Here is a 24282-nt window from a genome sequence, read left to right as displayed (position 1 = left end):
GGGGGGGGGGGGGGGGGGGGGGGGGCCAAGGGAGAGGGATAAGCAGACTCTGCGCTGGGTCCGACGTGGGGCCCAATCCTACAACCCCGAGATCATGACCTTAGCCTAAATCAAGAGCTGGACACTTAACCGAATGAGCCCCCCAGGGGCCCCCAAGTATTGTTATTTAAGAAATACATTTCATAAGGCTAAAGCTGCCATAGATAATGATTTCTCTGATGGATCTGGACAAAGTAAATTTTAAAACCTTCTGAAAAGGATTCACCATTCTAGATTCCATGAAGAGGTAAAAATACCAACATGAACAGGAGTTTGGAAGAAGTTGATTCCAACCCTCATGGATGACTTAGAGAGGTTCAAGACTTCAGTGGAGAAAGTAACTGCAGATGTGATGGAAAGAGCAAGAGAACCAGAATTAGAGGCGGAGCTAAAAGATGTGACTGCATTGCTGCAATCTCTCAGGATAAAGTGGTTTCTTGAGATGGAATCTACTCCTGGTAGAGGTGCTGTGAACGTTGTTGAATTGACAACAAAGGATTTAGAATATTACAAAAACTCAGTTTTAATAAAGCAATGCCAGGGTATGACCGGGTTAACTCTAATTCTGAAAGAAGTTCTACTGTGGGTAAAATGCTACCAAACAGCATCACATGCTAGAGAAATCATTTGTGAAGGAGAGTCAGTCAGTGCAGCAACTTCACTGTTGTGTTATTTTAAGAAATTGCCACAGCCACTCCAACCTTCAGCAAGCACCACGGCGTTCAGTCAGCAGCCATCAACATCAAGGCAGACCCTCTACCAGCAAGATTATGACTTGCTAAAAGTTCAGAGGATGGGTAGCATTTTTTAAAGCAATGAATAATTTTTTAAAAGATTTTATTTATTTATTTGACAGAGAGACAGCCAGCGAAGAGAGGGAACACAAGCAGGGGGAGTGGGAGAGGAAGAAGCAGGCTCCTAGCAAAGGAGCCCAGGACCCTGGGATCACGCCCAACGACTGAGACACCCAGGCGCCCCTAAAGCAATGAATCATTTTAAAATTACGGTATGTACATCTTTTTAGACATTTTGCTATTGCACACTTGATAAACCACAGTGTAATGTAACCATAACTTTTATATGCACCAGGAAACCAAAAAAAAATGACTTGCTGTACTGCGATATTCCCTTTATTGTGGTGGTCTGGAACCAAATCCACAAAATCTCTGAAATATGCCTTTAGTATCTACTTGAAAAGCTTTCAAGTATAAAATGGTACTTAGGTGTAAACGCAAACAAGATAGGAATACAGGTAACAGGATATTCAAATATTCCTTAGCTTAATGAAATAAATTTTTTAGAAGATTATATTTATTTGTCAGAGAGAGAGAGTGAGAGCACAAGCAGAGGTAATGGCAGGCAGAGGGAGAAGGAGACTCCCCGCTGAGCAGGGAGCCTGAGGGGGTACTTGATCCCAGGACCCTGAGATCATGACCTGAGCTGAAGGCAGACATTTAACTGACTGAGCCACCGAGGTGTTCCGTGAAATAGGTTTCTTTTAATTATTGGGCTTGGGTATTTTCCCTTATCATTTCTCCCCCTGGTAATATAAAAATCCAGACATTTATATTCATACATTTATTAGGCTAGAATTATATCTTTCCAAGGATTCTAATGGTTCACTATCACCATAAAGAAAAACTTGATGGAGGTGATGAAGGTGAGGAAGGGAAGCAAAACCTTCCCATTAAGCAGCAGCAAACAACTGAAAATAAAGACCTATGAATCTTAAGAGTTATTAGCTCAGTGATTTCAAGTTTAGATGAGTAGTCTTGAGTTATTTAACCTGTTTCCAGTTTCTTTCTTTCCTTTTTTTTTTTTTTTTAGATTTTTACTTATTTGATAGAGCAAGCACAAGCAGGGGGAGTGGCAGGCAGAGGGAGAAGCAGGCTCCCCGCTAAGCAGAGAGCCCTATGTGGATGGGACTAGATCCCAGGACCCCAGGATCATGACCTGAGCCAAAGGCAGATGCTTAACCGACTGAGCCACCCAGGCACCCCTCCATTTCTATTATAGCCTTTTTTTTTTTTCAAAGGATTTAGAGCAGTTTTAAGCTCACAGCAAAATTAAGTAGAGAATCTCATATATCCCCTGCCCCCAACATACACAGCCTCCCCCACTAACAACATCCTGTACCAGACTGGTACATGTCTTAAAATGGACGGACCTACACTGACACATCATTATCACCCAACATCCGTAGTATGCATTAGGGTTCATTCTTGGGGTTATGTAGTCTATGGATTTGACAAATGTATCATTTAATAACATGTATCCACCACTATTATACTACCATACGGAAGTTTCACTGCCCTAAAAATCCTCTGTGCAATGCCTATTCACCTCTTCTACTCTTCCACCCCTGGCAACTACTGGTCTTTTTACAATCTCCATAGTTACACCTTTTACAGAATGTCATATATTTGGAATCAGACAGTATGTAGCCTTTTCAGATTGGCTCCTTCCACTTAATAATATGCATTTAAGGTTTTCCCATGTCTTTTTTTTTTTTTTAAAGATTTTATTTATTTATTCGACAGAGATAGAGACAGCCAGTGAGAGAGGGAACACAAGCAGGGGGAGTGGGAGAGGAAGAAGCAGGCTCATAGCAGAGGAGCCTGATGTGGGGCTCGATCCCAGAACGCTGGGATCACGCCCTGAGCCGAAGGCAGACGCTCAACCGCTGTGCCACCCAGGCGCCCCAAGGTTTTCCCATGTCTTGACAGCTCATTTCTTCTTAATGCTGAGTGATATTACATTGACTAGATGTACCACAGTTTGGCAATTATGAGTAAAGCTGTTATAAACATTCCATGTGTGGAAGTTTCAACTCATTTGGGTCAATACCAAGGAGTGCAATTGCTGGACTGTGTGGAAAAAGTATGTTTAGGTTTGTAATAAACTGCAAAACTGTCTTTCAAAATGGCTATACCACTTTGCATTCCCACCAGCAATGAATGAGAGTTCCTGTTGCTCCACATTCTCACCAGCATTTGGTGTTGTCAGTGTTTTGGATTTTGGCCTTTCTAATAGGTGTGTAGTGGTGTCTGGTTGTTTCAATTTGCATTTCCATGATGACATATAGTGTGGAACATCCTTTTATATACTTATTTGCCATTTGTATATCTTCTTTGGTGAGATGTCTATTAAGGTCTTTGCCTATTTTTCAATCACATTGTTCATTTTCTTATTGCTGAGTTTTAAGAGTTCTTTGTATATTTTGAATAGTCCTTTATCAGATATGTCTTTTGCAAATATCTTCTTCCGGTCTGTGGCTTGTCTTCTTATTCTCTTGATAGTTATTTTTAACGGATGAGAAAATTGAGGTTCAGAAATTTACCTGCTCAAGGCATACAGTAGGAAGGGTAAAGCCAGGACTTAACCTCTATTCTTACCCCTATTCCATGCTGTATTTACTAGGACTTATTTGAAAAAGCAGACAGAATACTGAAGGGAAAAACAAAACAAAACACCACCAACCACCACAACCACTCTGATTCTCAACAAAGGACACCACACAGCCTTCCATTCTCTTATCCCAAAAATTCCCTTTGATAATCTCTTACCAATTGCCATGTTTCAATTTTCATTTCTCTGCTGATAATCCTATGTCCCTATTTATAGTGTAGACCTCTCAGATCTGTATATTCAAATGCTATTGGACATCTCTAGTTATACATGCCGTGGGTTCCTCAAACACGGCCTGTCCTAAACTGAACTCCTCATATCCTCAAACCTGCTCCTGAATTCTCTGTCTCAATAAATAGACCTCCATTTCAGAAAACTTGAAGTTACCCTAAGACCACACTTCTTCCTGTCCTACCATTTTTTAAAAAGATTTATTTGAGAGAGAGAGAAACTAGGGGCAAGTGCAGAGGGAAAGAGAGGAAGAGAAGCAGACTCCCTGCTGAGTGCGGAGCCCAACATGGGGCTTGGTCTCACACCCCTGCTGAGAGCTGAAATCAAGAGTCAGATGCTTAACCAACTGAGCCACTCAGGTGCCCCCTATCCTGCCATTTCATTTGCAAAAGTAACCCCAACTCAAAAATTCTGTTTTCTCTGTCCATTGGCTTCTTCATTTTCTCACAATTCATCAACGTCTTCCTAATTTCTCTTCCCTCCTTTTCTAGCCCAGATTTCCTGGTCCACCTTGAAAATGACTTATAAATAACTTCACTCCCTCTCTCCCTTCATCATTTTGCCAGGCAAAACTTCAGTCCTGATGGCGCCTATCATCTATCTATTCCAGCTAAATTTTGCAAAAAAACAAAAAAAACAAAAAAACCCAAAAAACAAAAAATACGTGTTACCAAGCTGACTGGTTTCACTATAAATTCTTGTTCCCAAAGCTCAAATGAGCATCAAAAGTGCCCAATTACCTTATGAAGTTTCTTTAGTGGTACATATTCCCCACATCCTCTCCCTGGAAGAATATTTCACATTTGTCCCCTCAAACTTCTTTTTTTTTTTTTTAAGATTTTATTTTTTATTTATTCGACAGAGATACAGACAGCCAGCGAGAGAGGGAACACAAGCAGGGGGAGTGGGAGAGGAAGAAGCAGGCTCATAGCAGAGGAGCCTGATGTGGGGCTCGATCCCAGAACGCCGGGATCACGCCCTGAGCCGAAGGCAGACGCCCAACTGCTCTGCCACCCAGGCGCCCCTGTCCCCTCAAACTTCTACCTTCACTTTCAAGTGACAGCTTTATCTTATAGGGAAAAAAAAGAGAATAATTTTAAGAGAACAGGAAAATAATCTGATACAAATTCTCACATTCCAACAACCAGGCCAACTTCATTTGCCCAAGCTCCTCCTTCCTCTGACTTTTCACTGAAGTAAGTGTCACCTTGTGCTCTACAGTCCACTCTCTCTCAAGTTCTTAAGGACTCAACTCCACATGATCTGGCCCTTACTTATGTCTCCAGCCCCATCTCCCACCATTTACGCTCTTGCTCACAGTACTCCACTAAAACCAATCTTTTCCAATTTAGGGTCTTTGTAATGCTGTCTATGCCTCCTCTTTTTCATAATTTGCAATTTTTAGTTAACTCAGTTGTTTGCCTATTTCTCTACGTAGCTGACTCCCTACCACTACCACAATGGCCCTAAGGCATCCCCTGATCTGCTGTCACTGCAGATAAATTTGCCTTTTATAGAATCTCATATAATATATGGTTTTTAGTGTCTAGCTTCTTTCACTTAAGCATATTTTTGAGATTCATCTATATTATATTGTTCCACGCGTAGTTCATTCTTTTTTTATTGCTAAGTAGTATTCCTTTACGTGGATGTACCATAATTTATCCATTTACTTGTTGATGCATATTTGATGCTTCTTCCAGCCTGGGGACATTATGAATTAAACTGCCATGAACACCAGTATACAAGTCTTTGTGTGAACACAGGATTTCATTTTTTTGGGTAAAGACATAGGGTAGGACTAGAAACTGCTGGTCATTTGGTAAGTATATATTAAATTTATAACAAATTGGAAAACTGTTACCCACTAATAATGTGTGAGCATTCCAATTAATCCATATTCACATCAGTACTATGTACTGTCAATGTTTTACATTTTAGCTGTTCTAGTGGGTGTGCAGTATCTCATTGTGGTTTTAATTTGCATTTCTCTAATGACTCATGATGTTGAGTAACTTATGTGCTTATTGGCATTCTTACAGCATCTATTGAGGCACGTCTGTTCAAATCATTTGTCCATTTAAAAAACTGTCGTTGAACACTCCATCAAAAACTAATGATATACTATATGCTGGCTAATTGAACATAATAAAAAAATTAAAAATAAATAAATAAAAATAATAAAAATTGGATTATGTATCTTACAGAGTTGTAAGCGTTCTCCATATATTCTAGATATTAGTCCTTTACCTGGTATATGTATTGTGAATACTTTTTTTCCATTCTGTGGCTTGCCTTTTTATTTATTTATAACTACGTCTTTTGAAAAGAGCTTAATTTTGGAGAACTCTATCAAGATTTTTTTCTTTTAGGATTTTTGCTTTCTTGTGCACCAAGAAATTTTGCCTACTCCAAGGTCATGAAGATTTTCTCCTGTTTTCTCCTATTGTTCATGATGCACTTTGAGCTGTTATGTATGGAATAAGATAAAGATAAAAACTTCACTTTCCCCAAAATAAATACCTAATTGTTCCAGTACCATTTGTTAAAAAGAATCTCCTTTCCCCACTGAATTACTTTGGCTCCTTTGTCAAAACTCAACTCATTGTATGCATGTAGGTCTATTCCTGGAATCTCTATTTTGTTCCAGTGACCTACGAATGCCTACCCTTTTCCTTTTAGGGTCAGTGGAGTGAGCAGGAGGTGATAATTGGGGTCCAAAAAATTTCAAAAATTTTCTCCTTTCTCTAAACCCTCTTTCTCCTTTTCTTTTTCAATGCATTTAGCACAAAATAGTCCTCAAAATCAAAATTGCTAGCACAGAAGGTACTATAATTGTCCATATATGCCAACCACCGCATGATCTCAGGTTGAAGATTTTATTCATACTACAATGCAGGACAAATAAGAAAAATACGAAAGTTTTATTTCTAAACTGACTGTAAGGGCCACCTGGGTGGCTCAGTCGGTTAAGCGTCTGCCTTTGGCTCTGGTCATGATCCTGGGGTCCTAGGCTCGAGTCCCACAGAGGGCTCCCTGCTCAGCGGGGAGTCTGCTTCTCCCTCTACTCCTCCCCCCTTGCTTGTGATCTCTCTCACATGCTCTCTCTCTCTCTCTCAAATAAATAAAATATTAAAAAAGGAGAAACCCCATGTTTAAAAATAAATTCACTATACAGTCCACTAAAAACAAACAACATTTTAGTGCCCTCTAGTGGGGAGAAACTGTAGGGATATGCCAACCGAGAGAGAGAGATAGGCTAACAAAAGACTATTCAGAGTAATTCTGAATACCAACAAATGTGATTAGTATTTTCATTTATTCTCCTCTCTCTTTTTAAAACAAAAATGTTTTAATAAAAAGGAAAATGTTTTGCTATTTTACACTGTTTTAATCCAATGTGATTGCAGTGAGATAGAAAATTGGTTAGAAAAATGAAACAGGTGTTTGAGGGGCGCCTCAGTGGCGCAGTAAGTTAAGCACCCAGCTCTTGGTTCTGGCTCAGGTGGTGATCTCAGGGTCGAGAGTTCAAGCCCCACCTCTGGCTCCGCACTCCGTGCGGAGTCTGCTTAAGATTCTCTCTCTCCCCTTCCTCTCTCTCTGCCCCTCCCCCCTAAAATAAATAAATCTTAAAACAAACATATATTTGGAATTCATATCCCCATAATATATTTCTGTATTCAAATGAAACAAAGACCACAGGTCAGAGGAAAAGAGAAAGGATTTTACATAATGAATTGAGCAAGGGTGTAAATGAAATGGTTTCAAGATAGATAAACACACTGTCAAGATATATATGTTAATATCTATTTTATATAATGCAATACATAATAATATTTATGAAATATAAATAAATAATATTTAGACACACAGAACAAATTTTTCTGGGATGGTGCACAAGAGGCTGTGGGGATTTTTACCAGTGGGGATCAAGGGTGAGTAGGGAGAAAGGGAGGATTTATACATCTACATATTTTAAATATCTATAATAAATGCTCTTTTAAAATGTAGGTTATTTTGAAACAGCAAAATGGAATTTTATATGCTTACACATGAACCCCCAAATAGGTGGCAAATGAATAATACTTTGTTCAGAACAATCTGTTCCAACAGTTGATTATAATTAACTCTTGTTATGTCCCACAGGGTACATAGCTACATTAACCTCTAGCATTCTCAAACACTGCAGAAGGAGAGAATAAATTAAAAGTACTTTTCAGTATCGATTTTGCTCAACAATTTAATCCTTTAAATATTTCCATATCCCCACAAAGCCTCCACCATCTGAAGGAGGAAATTCAAAATGTCTGCTTTCTGCATAACCCATTATTGAGTAGGTTCTTGTGCTGCTCTTAGCTATAAAGTCATTTTTCCATATGGTGTATCATAATCTCCCAGTAAATCTTGAAGACTTTCTGAGTCTCAAAGTTTTTGTTAATTCTACATATACCTCCACCTCTGAGGAATCCTAGCCTCACTAAGCCAATGAGCCTTCTATTTAGAAGAAATTATTCAAAGTTCCTTCATCTTTTATTTTTTAAAGATTTATTTATTTATTTTAGAGAGAACATGAGCAGGGGGAGGGTCAGAGGGAGAGAGAGAGAATTCTGAAGCAGACTCCCTGCTGAGTGCGGAGCCCAATGGGGGCTTGATCCCAGGACTCTGAGATCATGACCTGAACCAAAATCAAGGGCCAGCCGCTTAACCAACTGAGCCACCCAGGCGCCCCTCCTTCATCTTTAAATAAAAATTTCTTGGTATATTCACTACCTTTTCCTTCTTTCTTCTATTTTAAAGGAAGAGGTCTCTCTCCTCATCTTTTCTTTCAAACTACCTCTCAATCTTTATTTTGTATTTTTTTATCTATTAAATTAAAAAAATAAATACCACTGTTGTCAGTCTCATCATAGGTTCATAAAATTTGAGTCATTACCACTCTTCCTCTCCTTCCAAAATGTCTTTTGTTTCTTCTTGATCTTACCTTTGCATTAACACAAAGGGGGGAGTTTAAAAAGACTCCCAGGTCCTGCCCTAGTGCTACCAGTTCATAGGGTGAATGACGGAACTGCTAAGGACCAGGAACACCTGTAAACCCTCACTGTGCTTTTGCAAGTTCCTCAGTCTATCTGAAGCTTTACCTTTAAATCCTTGGAGATAATCCATTCTTCTGAATTTCTGCTGTAATTATTGTCTATACCATTCTCTGGCTTGCAGCCCAGGCTCCTTTACATTGACATTCTCCTCTTAAGCCCTTGTTTAATCTTCCTAACTGTTGGTAAATTCTTAAGATTATAGATAGATTTTATATTTCTTATTTCCACTATCTTACCCAAAATACATTTTATATGATAATCATGTGTGTCATTCCCACCCTAGAAATTCACAGAATTCTGTAAGAGCACTTTGAGGACAACAGTCACTTTTACTATCAATGACTTACTTGTACTCAGGCTTCCATTTCCATCCTCATGCCCCTCCCACCCCACCCCTCATACTGCTATCACCGCCCACCTCTCTTCCTTCCTATGCATCTTCCTTTTCCTTCTCTCTCTGGTAAATTGTACTAAAGAATTATATGCTATGCTTTTAGTTAATTCCACCCGTTAAGGGTAACCTGTAAATGTGACTTGTATTTCCAACAGTATGAATTACTAAATACATCGAATTATCCTTCCAGTGCAAACAACTAAATATGGAGTATAAACACCTACTTAAATTTACTAACTGTAACAGTTATTTCACAGTAGTGGACAAGCTCTCCACTTTATACTATTTGAAGTCTATATTTTTCTTCTTGCCTTAGAATTTCAGAGACTTTTAAAAAATTCCAAACTACTCATTTCATAGGTGTAGAAATTTAGGTCCAGAGAAGTGAAATCACAGAACAAATCACAGACCAAATTAGTAATATAAAATAGATCAAAACCCATACTTCTTGATTCTCAATGTAGTGCTTTTTTATCCCAAACCAAAACTCTATATCTTGTCCTTCCTTCCCCACTTTTTAAAAAGATTTTATTTTTAATTAATCTCTGTACCCAACATTTGGCTCGAATTTACCACCCTGAGATCAACAATTGCATGCTGTACTGACTGAGGCAGCCAGGTGCCCCTTCTCCTCCTTATTTTTTTTTAAGATTTTATTTATTTATTTGTCAGAGACAGAGAGAGCACATAAGCAGGGGGAGCAGCAGGCAGAAGGAGCAGGCTCCCCACTGAGCAAGTAACCTGACTCGGGGACTTGATCCCAGGACCCTGGGATTATGACCTGAGCTGAAGGTAGACGCTTAACTGAGCCACCCAGGTGTCCCTCCTTCCTTTCTTTATTCCACTCTTTTTCCTTGTGGCAGAAGGGCAGCCAAACTAATATTTCAATTACCCTTTTATTCTTCCCCCCAAAGAGCCCATAGTTATTTATAATTTAAGGATTTAAAGAGCATTTCCCAGTGGTGCTTGTCTCTACTCCTGCTGAGCCTCCAGCAACGTAAGGTACCACCCTCCTGAGGCAGTTGATAAGCTGTGTATGGATTATCAGCAATAGAATGCAAATTTACCTTGGTAACAGGGGAACAATGACAGTAGAAGGGCATTATCTGAGTAATAAGACTTAACAAAGCTTCCAGAAAGGAAGATAGCAGGAATCTCATCCTCACCTGGACTAAAAACTGCAATCCTTTGACAACTATAAAATGTAAAGGTCATGTGAAAGTCTAACGACTTCCTAACAAAGGTCTAACTAGTAGTTAGGGAGGCCACTGGTGTATTAGATGGGGCCAGGAAGAAACAAGAAAAGACAACAAATAAACCAAAGGGCACCAGGGAAACTAATAAAGATGATAATAAAGAAAGAAAAACAAAATAGAGGGAGGTTGCATGAAGGTAGCATAACTATGACATTATGTAGTCACCTTTCCCATAGCCCAGATGAGAACTACAGCTGGAGTCGTAGTTCTTCATTCATATTCAACTGGTTTCTGTGTATTAACTTCCGTAGACTGGCCTCAAAGTGAGATTGCTAATAAAAGAGACTTAAAGTTACTAAAATTCCAGCTTAGAACAATTTGAAACCACTCAAATGTTCATCAACAGGGTTTTGATTACATAAACTGGGGTACATTAGAAAAATGGAAAAAGAGCAGCTTTTTTATTCACTCGGAAAGTTCATATTATATGAACCTTTTGTGTAAGAAAGATAGGATAAAATATACGTATTATTTGTATTTGCATAAAGAAGCAATAAGAAATGAATGAATGAAAAACAGGCCGTGAAAAAAATGTTTTGGGCTATTTATGTGTAAGTTCATTATCAACTTTACTACCCAGTAACAACTTAAGGTTGTTACAATGGTACTTATTTAACTTTTGCTCTTTCCTAGCTTAAGGATGAACTGGACCATCTGGAGGAGAATGTTTAATTTAGCACCGGATGGCACAATAGGGTCTGAGTATTGAATGTATGATGTTGATTGATTTCCAGTCTCCCTCAGATCAGAAATTACTTTTTCTCCTGCTTGGACAAGGTAAGTGCCACCCTCCCTCTTACTCTTTCCACAATAATATATCACTCAATGCTTACCTCCACTAACCCTTAATCAGTATTTACAATTTAAATAAATACCTCACTATCTGATTCCAAGTACTTAACCAGTTTCTGTGCCATGTGTTTTAGGCTTTAGCTGTCACTGTTTCTCCAGTTATTTTTTTTTAAATTTTTTTATTTAAATTCCAGTTAGTTAACTAGTTTCAGGTATAGAATTTAGTGATTCATCACTTATATACAACACCCAGTGCTTATCACAACAAAGGCTCTCCTTAATACCCATCCAGTTATAACTGTAAATGCCTGTAAGTTAGTGACCAGCTAGCTACATGTAGTCTTTGCATAGTGCCTCAAATGCATTTAATTAGACACCCTGGAACTACTTTTTTTATGCCAGTCCCCAAAGTATAATTCTTTATCACCAAAAATCATAAACCCTACACCATGCCCTACGACCTTTCATTTTCCTAGGTTTTCCAGTCCTAAAAGACAGCTTAGAATCTATTAATTTCACTCACAAATACTGACAGTTTCCAACATGCAAACAAATGGAGAAAAAGCATCAGTTATATCCCTTAGCTGCTGGGGAAAATGACTAAGGACCAATACAAATCACTATAGGTAACATACTCAAATTCCATACTTAAAGAGACAGAGTGAGATTCAAGACCAGGAATGTAAACACAATACTCTTCCCTCAATTTCTACCTTTTCTTCTAGTCCTCTCCAATTACCTTCACCACCTCTTCCCTTCCTCTAGGGAGGGGGGCTGCAGGCAGCAGCTGGTTTACTCACAGCTAGCTTTATTTGGTTTACATGGCAACAGAAATGCACAAAAAGTCAGGCATAAAAGAGAGCTATTTGTTTATGATTGGTTCAAATTCTTTTCACCTAGGTAAAAAGACCCTTAAACTAACAAAAAGAAATGGGAGAAAGGAGAGGTGATGGAGGACTTTAGAGTGAAAAGACATGGCCCTGGGGAATTGCTAACTGTAAATCTCTAGTTACTGTGTTTCTGGTTTCTGAATCCTTTTACTAGCGGCAGTGGCCCCAGATCTAGGGAAGAAGCTGAATAATGGTTACAATGTTATTATTTAAAGATCTTTCAGGGTGCCTGGGTGGCTCGGTTGGTTAAATGTCTGCTCGGCTCATGATCCGGGGACCCTGGGATGGAGCCCGGCTTCTCTCTCTCCTTCTGCTTGCTGCTCCCCCCTGTCAAATAAATAAATAAAATCTTAAAAAAGAAAAAAAATCTTTCATCTGTTCACATCTTTGGATCTCAAAATAACACTGTTCTTTTAACCTCCCAGGCTTTATAAACTAGTGCTAAAAAGAAATTAGAGGCAACATCACCAGTGGATACACCCAAACTCAGAAATGTATCTCTCTTTGGCAATAGAGGGGAAGAAGGAATGATTATTTTTTTAGTCTACCCCACCCTCCGCTATGAAATGAGTATCTTTTTTAAAACTTTAATTATAAAAGCCATTCCTAGTCACTGTGAACAAACAAAAGAGGAAACAAAAATCAACCATAATCCCAACCCTTAACTATTATTATTGACACTTTAGTATGTATCCTCCTGACAAAAAAATGAGATGTTATAACCTTTTTTTCATGTAACATATGACATATTTCATGTCTATAAAATCAAAATACTAGAGCTGAGAGCATAGATTTTGAAGTCAGACAGATAAAACTACCTCAGTGTTTTAAGCAAGTTATTTAATGTCTCTTAGTGCCTGAGTTTCCTTATGTATAAATGAAATAGAAAGTCCCAAACTCACAGGCTTATTCTAAGGATTAAATAATGATAGAACAAATCTAGCACATTGTAAATACTCAACAACGTAACATAACTTGCATAAATTTTGTACTTCTACAACATTTTATTAAATGGCAACTATTCCACCGGAAAAATGTATCCTAGTTTATTAAAAATCCCTTGTTGTCAAAATAAAGTTGCTTCTAAATTTATAATACTATACATAGCAATGCAACAAACACTAAATCTAAATTTGTACATGTTTGTGATTGTTTTTCCTTAAACAAAATTCCCAGAGTAGAATTCTAAGTCAAAAGGAATAACATGATCTCTCCCTCTATTGCCAAAATGCTCTCCAGAAAAGTTGTACCAATTTACACTCCCATCTGCGCATATAAAAATGTACATTTCCTCACTTGTTCATTTATACCAAAAATTTTAAAAAAAAACTTTTTTTTTTAATCATGGAGAGCCTTGATGCTTTTTTTTTTTTTTTAATATTATTTATTTATTTATTTGACAGAGAGAGCAGCAGCCAGAGAGAGAGGGAACACAAGCAGGGGAAGTGGGAGAGGAAGAAGCAGGCTCCCAGTGGAGCAGGGAGCCCAACGCAGGGCTCGATCCCAGGACCCTGGGATCACTCCCTGAGCTGAAGGCAGATGCTTAACACTGAGCCCCCCAGGTGCCCCTAAAAATATTTTTAAAATATCATGCATATCTTTTTATAATCAATGTTTCAAAATGACAAAGGATACAGGATTCTAATAGAAAATTCTATAATTTTAGCAATGGTAGAAGTGAAAGTTTCCCTTGCTTCAGTTTTTTCCCTATTTGGAGGTTAATTTTTATGTAGTCAAATGTATCACTCTTATGAATTCTGGATTTTTTACCATATTTAGAAAATAATCACTGATGGCTTCTTTCAGTATTTTTACAGTCTCATGAACATGCATGTCTTTCCATTTGCTTGTGTTTTCTTCAATTTCTTCCAAAAGTCTTGAACACCATTCGTGGGAATGTAAATTGCTCCAGCTACTGTGGAAAACAAGATGGAGGGTCCTCAAAAAATTAAAAATAGAAATACCATATGATCTGGCAATTCCACTTCTAGGTATATATCCAAAGGATATGAAAAAAGGATATCAAAGAGATATAAGCACTCCCGTGTTTACTGCAGCATTATTCACAATAACCAAGGTATGGAAACAACCTAAGTGCCCATCAATGAATGAATGGGTAATTAAGATAATGAAGATGTGATACACACACACACACACACAGAGGTATATTTTTCAGTCATGAGAAAGAAAAAAAATCCTGCCATTTGCAACAATATGGATGGACCTCGAGACATTATGCTAAGTGAGATAAATGAGACAGAGAAAGACAATTGCTGTATGATATCACTTATATATGGGACCTTTAAAAAGGCAAATTCATAAAAACAGAGTAAATGGTGATTAGCAGGGGCTGGAGGTAGGACAGTGGGGTATTATGAGAAAGGTTGTTTAAAGGTACAAACTTGCAGCCAGTAAATAACTAAGCCCTGGCGATCTAATGTGTAGTACGGTAATTATAGACAACATTATTGCATTAAAAACATCATACTTGCTAAGAGACTAGATCTTAATTATTCCCACCACAAAAAAGAAATAATAATTTTGTGACAGGACAGAGGTCCTAGCTAAGCTACAATGACAATCATACTGCAATACATAAATGTATTAAACCAACATGTTATATACCTTCAACTTACTAATGCCACATATCAAATATATCTCAATAGAAAACCAAACACATGTAATAAAGATATTTATAATGAAAAGGTTTATAGTCTATTTAAAACAAATATATAAATAAAAAGATACCATGGAGTTATATTTAGAAATAATAATACAAATGGGAGGGGAGAAGTAGAAGTATACTATCATAAAACTGACACACTATATGTACCATATATATAGAGAGTACCATATGACATAAACACAGTCTCTGATAAATTAAAGATGTACACTATAAACCCTAAAACAACCACTAAAAAAAGAAAGGTGTTATAGCTAATAAGCCAATTGGGAGATAAAACTGAATGATTAAAATATACTTAACTAATACAAAAGAAACAGGAATGGGGCAACAAAGGGCAGATGAGAAACACAGAAAACAAACTGCAACATGGCAGATTTACAACTATCCCTCGCATCAAATGTTGATGGTCTAAACACCCCAATTAAAAGGCAGAGATTATCAGATTGGATAAAAGCAAGACCCACCTATGTGCTGCCTACAAGAAAGACACTTATATAAATACAGATATAAAAGAAAAAGGAGGGAAAAAATACCCTATGCTAATACTAATCAAAAGAAATCTGAAATGACTTTCATAGGTATCCTCAGGTGATTTCAAATCTGATGATACGATGATGAGACACTTAATATTCACCAGCTTCCATCTTATTTATGATACTTATTTCTGAAGATGAAAGGCCTAAGTCATTAAAAACTATATGCCCCATTTAAGAAGGTTTTCTGTATACTTAGGGGAAAATGTTAAATGCATTTCCCCCTATATAAGTTATCTCATTTTTTATGACTTATCAACATTTAAACATTTAAACCTAGCATATAACTAGATGCTTCTCAGCTTCACACCCTAGTGGTACATAATTCCACAAATCAGCAAACTTAAATAATAAAGGCATCCCAGCACAATCCCACCCACCTCATCCTCAGGCAATTATTCTTGGGGGAAAAAAATCCCAGAGTTGTAAATTCCTTTTGTGGGCCTGTGTATTTTAACCTACTTTCATGAAATACAGAAACCAGAAAAACCCTCCCCCTCAGTCAATTTAACCAAACGATTCTTTCAAAATACTATTTCGCTGCTTTTTTAAAATTAAAATAATTTCTTTTTTTAAAAAGTTGAGGGATGGGGCGCCTGGGTGGCTCAGTCGTTAAGCGGCTGCCTTGCTCAGGTCATGATTCCAGGGTCCTAGGATCAAGCCCTGCTTCGGGCTCCCTGCTCAATGGGAGCCTGCTTCTCCCTCTGCCTGCTGCTTCCCCTACTTGTGCTCTCTTTCTCTGTCAAATAAATAAATAAAAATCTTAAAAAATAAAAAAAATTTTTTTAAATTAAAAAGTTGAGGGGTGCCTGGATGACTTAACTGGTTAAGTATCTATCAGACTTGTGGTTTCAGCTCAGGTTATGATCTCAGAGTCCTGAGATCCAGCGCCCTGTCAGGCTCTGTGCTCAGCGGGGAGTCTGCTTGAGTTTCTCTCTCTCTCTCTCTCCCTCTGCCCCTCACCCCCTCTTTCTCTCTCTCCCCCGCTCCTCTCAATCTCTAAAATAAATAAATAAATCTGAAAAAAAAGTTGAAATGGCTATTAATACCAAGTAAAGTATATTTCAGAGCAAAGTACATCACCAGAAATAAATGGTTATCATTTCTTAATCATAAAGGGGTCAATTCATCAAGAGAACATAATCTTGAATAGTTCTGTATCTGATAACTAAGCTTTAAAATACATGAAATGAACATACAGAACTGCCAAGAGAAACAGACAAATGCACAATTCTAGCCAAGATTTCAAAACCCCTCTTATTAACTGATAGAACAAAGAGAAGATAAAGGATTATAGAAGACTTGAATAACACTACCAACCACTTTGACCTAACTAATATTTATTGAACACTCAATCCAATGAAAGCAAAAAATATATTCTTTTCAAGTCCACACAGAACATTTAACAAGATAAAACATATTTTGGGCCATAAAACAAGTCTAAATAAATTTAAAAGAATTCAAGTCCTACAAAGTACATATTCTAACACAGTGAAATTAAACTAGAAAACAGTAACAGACAGATGTCTGGAAAATCCCCTGAATATTTAAAAATTAAATACAACACTTCTAAATAATCCATTGAAAGAAAAAAAAAAAGGAAGTTAGAACACTTTCAAACAGCCTGAAAACATATCAAAATTTGCAGGATGCAGCTAACGCAGCACTTAGAAATTTGTAGCACTAAACACTTCTATTACAAAAGAGAAAGTTCTCAAATCAAAATCCTCAGCTTCCTGGGGTGTCTGAGTGGCACAGTCGGTTGAGCAACTGACTCTTGGTTTCGGTTCAGATGGTGATCTCAAGGGCCCGAGCTCTGCCCTCAGTGTGGAGTCGGCTTGAGATTCTCTCTCCCTCTCCCCCTCCTGCTTTCCCTCTCTCTCTCTCTCTAAAATAAATAAATAAATCTTAAAAAAAAAAAAAACACCATCTCAGCTTCTTCCTTAAAAAACTAGAAAAAGAAGAACTAATAAAACCCCAAGTAAACAGAAGAAAGGAATAATAAAGATCAGAGCAGAAATCAATAAAATAGAAACTAGAAAAGTGGTTTCAGGGAAACCAAAAGCTGGTACTTTGAGAAAATGAATGAAATAGAAAAGCCTTTAGTCAGACTAATAAGGAATAAAAAAGATAGATCCAAATTAACAATATCAGGAATGAGAGAGGTGACATTATTTCAACTCTACAGATATTAAAAGGAAAAAAAGAAAATATTAACAATGTTTTCTAATAAATTCAACAAATTCTTTGAAAGACACAAAGTTCACTCAAGAAAAAACAAATACATCTGAATTACAGAAATTAAATTTGTGGTTAAAAACCTTCCCACACAAAAGACACCATGCCCAGATGGCTTAACTGGTAAATTCCACCAAATATTTAAGAAGAAATAATATGAATTCTACACAAACTCTACAAAGGCACAGTTAGAGAAGAAACCTACAAATGTTTCTCACTGACACAGATCCAAAAATTCTTAGCACATTTTTAGAAAATCAATTCCAACAATGTATAAAAAGAATAATGAATCACAACCAAGTGGGATTTATCCCATGATGGAAGTTTGGTGTAGCATATGAAAATCAATGCAATTTATCACATTAATAAACTAAAAAAGAAAAATCATATGATCATCTCAATGGGTGCAGAAAAAACATTTACATACAAGTTGTGTGTGTATGTGTATATATATATATATACACTTTCATTTTTCTTGAGTGGATTTCTAGGAAGGTAATTCTGTCCCATATGGGATTACCCTAATAGGCAACTTTTGCTTGGGGACTCCACCTCTTCCTGGCTGAGATTTTCTCAATTGTAGCATGGTCTGAGACTCCTCCTAACCAATCTTTCCTTCCCTGTCTTCCTTCACAGGTGGTACACCTGCCATCACATTCTGAAAGCTCTCCCTGCCTACTCCTGTCTACTTTCTGTTTATAGTTCACAGGTGCTTTCCCCCAATAAAGCTTGTACTCTAAGCTTGTCTTAACATCTGCTTCTTGGGAGGATCTACACTGACATAGGGAGCATAAGATAATTTAGTTAATTGTGGAAAGAATTAGCTACTTGTTTAAATGGGACTTGACTCCACATTCTTCATGCCCAGCAGTGAGTTTAAGCTATATAATGGTTGGCTTCTCTAGACAAGCAGTTGGAAGCCATGGAGCCAGACATGAGGGAAGAGATATGAATTTTGTTTTCTTTTATCTTAGTATACTGTGGGCTCTTTTAGCTATTTCACTTGAACACTCAATTACTCTGCCTCAGGAAACAGAGCAGTCTCTAAGTGAATCACCATATTTTTCCTTGCCCTGTCTTGAACTGAGAGATCTGGCCAACAACGAAGGCAAAAGTACCATTCTCTGGCATTTAAAATATCCTGAAGGACAAACATGTTATCAGCCCAAGTCTTCTTCATCCCTATCACAAAGGAAAATCTCAACCCAAGGATAGATGATATGCCATTTGTGATAGGCAACATTCATTTAAATAAGATTTCACTTGTATTTCTTTTGAAGTTTACATTTGGCTTACTTTAACCATCATTCTGTTCCAAAGGGATAGTCTTAAGAAATTTACCAAAGTTTTTAAGTTACTGAAACAAACTGAGAATGTATAGAGCCTATAATGATCAGTGGTTTTACATTAGAACCTCAAGAATCACGTTGCCTTGTTGTGTATGGTGCTCCATAGACTGTGGATGGCTAGCAAGTACGAAACCTCCATAACCTGCCTTGGAGGGCAAAAACTCCCTTTATTCACAAGACCAAAATATTCCTCAGAAATTTTTCAAAGGAGAGCTTCTCAAATCTTACATTTTGGCCTTCTAGCTTTCTACTACAAAAGTGCTGAGGAACAAAGGTACACCATTACCCAAAGACTACCTCAGGACATTCTTCTTAGAGAGGTATAAATTTGCCTGCCCTTCATTTCACCTTCTTACAAAGTTCCCTAGGCCAGGCTAAAGAATTCGTTTCTTGCTCTAATGTTAACACCCTTCAGATATTTGGGAGTGTCTCTCTCTCTCCTGAATCTTATAGTTGCCAGAATCCAGTTAACCCTCTATGCTTAAAATCTTTAACTGATCTTCACAAATTTATCTATTTATTCTTTTCAGCACTCAGAGCTCACCACCCTCTGTTCCTATCATGCTGACACTGTGCTAAATGTAATACTCCCAGTGGGCTCTTGCCAACTCCCTACGCTGTGGCACAATTCTTCTTTGTTCACTGCCTAGAATAGCACTGGCTTTCCTTTGACTGCCAGATTGTATTTCAAGCCCAGACCAAGTTTGTTATCTGCCATTACTGTCAAGTCTCTCTTGCCCTTGAGTTGCAGTTTTTTTTCCCCTTCAGATCTCTTGTATCTCTTCAGTCTCAGAAACAAGAGTGGAATTGTGCCCTAATGCTAATTTCCCAGGTGAATGAATGTTGTTCATACATTGGCCCAATATTCATACTAGAAATTGCTTATTGATAAATTTTCATAACTAAGCTTTTTTCCCTCTGTTGGATTCCTGTGATCTTTCCTTGTTAAAATTTTACTCAAACTCATATCCTCCTTCTATTAACTTTTAGTTAAAAAAAAAATAAGTTGTATACTTTCCATAGTTCCTTCAGTTCAATAAACTTTGACTAAGCACCTACTATATGAAAGTGTTGTGATAAACATGAATATATTGCTTTTGCCTCCAAGCAGCTCAAAATCTTGTTTGAAAGAAAAACGTGTAAATATATATAAATATAGTTAATAATGCAATAATGAAAATTCATACAATCTACAAAGGTCAGCAAAGGTGATAACTCTATGAATAAAAATCTATCAGATCCAGAAGGAGGAGGAAGACATTCCAGTCAGAGAGAAATTCCAGAACAAGGGCAAAGAATGTTGAATAGTGTGGAATGCTTGGGAAACAAATGACATGATATTGCTGGATCATAAAGGGCAGGCAAGGGAGAAATGGCAGGAAATAAAAATAGGGAATTAGAAAACCACCAAAGTACTATACCCTAAAGTACCTTGAATCCCAAGCTAAGATGTTTAAACCTGATCATAAAAGCAATGAGCGAAGGTCAAAAAAATATAAAAAAGAAAGATATAGGGCACCTGGGTGGCTCAGTCAGTTGAGCACATGACTCTTGATTTCGGCTAAGGTCATGATCTGGGAGTTGTGAGATCGAGCCCTGTGTTGTGCTCTATGCTCAGTGTGGAGTCTGCTTGCCCTCTCTCCCTCTACTCCTCCTCCCCGCCCCGCTCTCTCTCTCAAACAAATAAAATCTCCAAAAAAAAAGATACATGACCAGTGTGTTAGAAAAATCACTCAACATTAGTGGAGAAAAGAAAATGGAAGGAGGGGAGGGCAGAGGCAAGAAAGTCAGGTGGGGTGCCTGGCTGGCCCAGTCGGTAGAGCACATGACTCCTGATCTCGGGGTTAAGTTTGAGCCCCATGTTGGGGATAGAGGTTACTTAAAATCTAAGAAAAACATTAGGGAAGACAGAAGGAAAGACAGACGGGAGGGAGGGAGGGAGGAAGGGAGGGAGGGAGGGAAGGAAGGAAGGAAGGAAGGAAGGAAGGAAGGAAGGAAGGAAGTCGGTCAGGTGTCAGCTGCAATAAGCCAGGTGAGATGTAAGAGGCTTAAGTTTGAAAATTTTCAGGAGGAAAAAAATCAAGATGGCTATTTTCAGCCTGTCACTTACTGAGCATCAACTAGGGGCAAGACGCTGTATTTTGTGCTTTCCACATTTTACCTCATTTAATGATTACCATAACCCTTTCAGGTAGATACTAGCATCTTAATCTAACAAATGAGGAACCTAAGTTTCGGGGGGGGGGGGAAGCTTAAAAATGCAACAAGTAAACTACCAAAAAGAGTCAAATTTAGTAAAATGTTCTCAATACTGTCACTTCTAGAACACTATTGCAGAGTATACTCTTAGTCACAAGCAGCTTCATTGTCTCAATTTCAATTCATTTATTCAGCAAATACAAATCAGTATCTAGAATGTGCTAGCACTATACATAATAACTACAGTCAATAAGGGGAGCATGGCTGGCTCAGTCAGAAGAGCATATGACTCAATCTCAGGGTCGTGAGTTCGAGCCCCACACTGGGTGTTGAGATTACTAAAAAAATAAACTTAAAAAAATAATTAGTCAATGAGCTTACATCAAGTGGAAATGAGGCACAACATAATCCCACAATAAAATCTATAATTAGAACTAATAAAGAATCATAAAAGAAAAAGTACAGGGTATTGTGAGATAGCAGACAGTAGAAGAGGAGAACTTAATTTGGTATCGAGGGAAGGGGATACAAAGGAAGATCTCTTGAGACACTGGCATTTGAAAACTGAAGGTAGGATGAATAAGAATGATCTCAAGGTAAAGCTGTTCTTATCTACTTCTTTTTTTTTTTTAAGATTTTATTTATTTATTTGACAGAGAGAGAGACAGCCAGCGAGAGAGGGAACACAAGCAGGGGGAGTGGGAGAGGAAGAAGCAGGCTCCCAGCGGAGGAGCCTGATGTGGAGCTCAATTCCAGAGTGCGGGGATCACGCCCTGAGCCGAAGGCAGACGCTTAATGACTGAGCCACCCAGGAGCCCCTATCTACCTCTCTTTTTGCTGTCACCTGTTAGTTACCTCCAGGCATCTCATTGGCTGAAAACTCTCACAACTAGCTTGTGACTCCATCTTCAAAGTTCTTGAGCAAATATCTAATCAGACGCTTGACCTGAATTCCTTTTATACCTTCTCTGATGGCCATACCCTAGTAAACTTGTCAGTACCTATAAATGCTATACTTTTGGAATCTACAATTTAAATACTGTATTTCATCAAATCTAAGATGTCATCAATTGGAAGACTCACCATTATTTCACATACCAATAAGAAAAAATGTTACCAATTAAACTGACATCTCAACTTCAGAGATGTCAGAACGGGAAAAAACCCAACAACTCCTAAAATCAATGAACTATGATATCTTAACTGTGATGACAACTGCTAATCTTTTTATAAGTTTCTCACTGTATTTTTTTTTCCATTATATTTACTTCATCTTACCTTCTGTTGTCTTTGACCTCAACTATACTTCTGGAAACTTGACCTCTTTATACTATCCTAATCTGTTAACTCTTGCCTGTTAGCATAAAATGAGGTTAGAATTTAGAGACATGAATTTAGAGAGGCAGCAATTCTATAACTTCATAGCACTCAGTCACATAGGCAGACAGACAGAGAGAACGCAGACTATAGGAACAATCCAGGAATTTGGGAACTGATAGAGGATAAGAGCCAAAAGGGCTGGAGGTATTTACAGGTGACTAACTGAAATGATCAGCCATTTTTAACAATTAGTATTTGTAACTCAATGCTTTAAAATACTTATCTTCCAAAATGTAACAGACTGAGAACCATTACATGACAATAGAACATCACTGAAACTGTCTGTAATGACCACACCAGCCTGCCCATATCGTGCAACCCATATGCCACATGCCTCTCATCACAGCAAAATTATTATAACAATGGTTTATTTTTTGAAACAACTTTAGAATAATTCCATTAATCTGAATGTTTCCGGCTTTTAAACTCACATAAAGACTCTTCTGTATATACAATTATGTGCTAAAACATCCTTTAGAAAAGCCATTCCAGTGTTTTAGATTTAAATGATCTAAACTGTAGAAATACAATAAAACCAGAACAGATCAGATTCATACCTGTAATAAAGAATCCTGTTCTACAGAAACAAAGTTGTGTACTTCTACACTATGTGGTTGGTGACAATGGTGAACAGGTCCAACACTCTCCTGACAAGTCATAAAAGCATGAAATTACCCCTAAAAGTTGGGAAAATCTCTTCTAGACTATCACCTCCATGGGATATGAGAACTTACCAGTGGATTTTTTTAATGTTTCTGAATATAAAGCATGGGTCGGCAAACTATGTCCCGTAGACCAAAATGGCACATTGCCTATTTTGGCAGAGCTTACGAACTAAGAACGGTTCTACATTTTATTATTTTTTTTAAGGTTTTATTTTTTTTATTTGAGAGAGAGAGAGAGAGACTGGGAGGCAGGGGGGAGGAGCAGAGGAAGAGGGAGAAGCAGACTCCCTGTTAAGCAGAGGCACCCCCCCCCACCTGGAGCTTGATCCCAGAATCCTGGGATCATGACTTGAGACAAAGGCAGACGCTTAACCAATTGAGCCACCCAAGCACCCTGGTTTCTACATTTTAAAACGGTTTTTTAAAGGGTGCCTGGATGGCACAGTTGGTTAAGTGTATGACTCTTGGTTTTGGCTCAGGTTGTGATCTCAGGGTCATGAGATTGAACCCCAGGACTGGCTCCACACTCAGCGTGGAGTCTACTTGAGATTCTCTCTCCCTATCCCTCTGCCCCTCCTGCTCATGCTCCCTCTCTCTCTAAAATAAATAAATATTTAAAGCAGTTTTTACTTGACCACTCTCTCACACCATACACAAAGATAAACTCCAAATGGATGAAAGACCTCGATGTGAGACAGGAATCCATCAAAATCCTAGAGGAGAACATAGGAAGCAACCTCTTTGACATTGGCCACAGCAACTTTTTTCATGACACATCTCCAAAGGCAAGAGAAACAAAAGAAAAAAATGAACTTGTGGGACTTCATCAAGATAAAAAGCTTCTGTACAGCAAAGGAAACAGTCAAAAAAGCTAAGAGGCAGCCCACGGAATGGGAGAAGATATTTGCAGATGACACTACAGATAAAAGACTGGTATCCAGGGGCGCCTGGGTGGCAGAGCGGTTAAGTGTCTGCCTTCGGCTCAGGGTGTGATCCCGGCGTTATGGGATCAAGCCCCACATCAGGCTCCTCCGCTATGAGCCTGCTTCTTCCTCTCCCACTCCCCCTGCTTGTGTTCCCTCTCTCGCTGGCTGTCTCTATCTCTGTCAAATAAATAAATAAAATCTTA

At 38.0% G+C, this 24282-nt stretch overlaps 1 protein-coding gene across 4 annotated transcripts in view; it reads right to left on the bottom strand.

The window, feature by feature from the left end:
• The window catches only part of AHCYL2 (adenosylhomocysteinase like 2), a 163453-nt gene that overhangs the window by 76571 nt on the left and 62600 nt on the right, over positions 1 to 24282 (bottom strand). The gene's annotated exons all lie outside the window — the stretch shown is intronic.

The sequence above is a fragment of the Ailuropoda melanoleuca genome, chromosome 1, assembly GCF_002007445.2.
Source record: "Ailuropoda melanoleuca isolate Jingjing chromosome 1, ASM200744v2, whole genome shotgun sequence".
Taxonomy (NCBI): domain Eukaryota; kingdom Metazoa; phylum Chordata; class Mammalia; order Carnivora; family Ursidae; genus Ailuropoda; species Ailuropoda melanoleuca.
The sequence above is the reverse complement of the archived record's forward strand: the minus strand, read 5'-3'. Positions and strand labels throughout refer to the sequence as shown.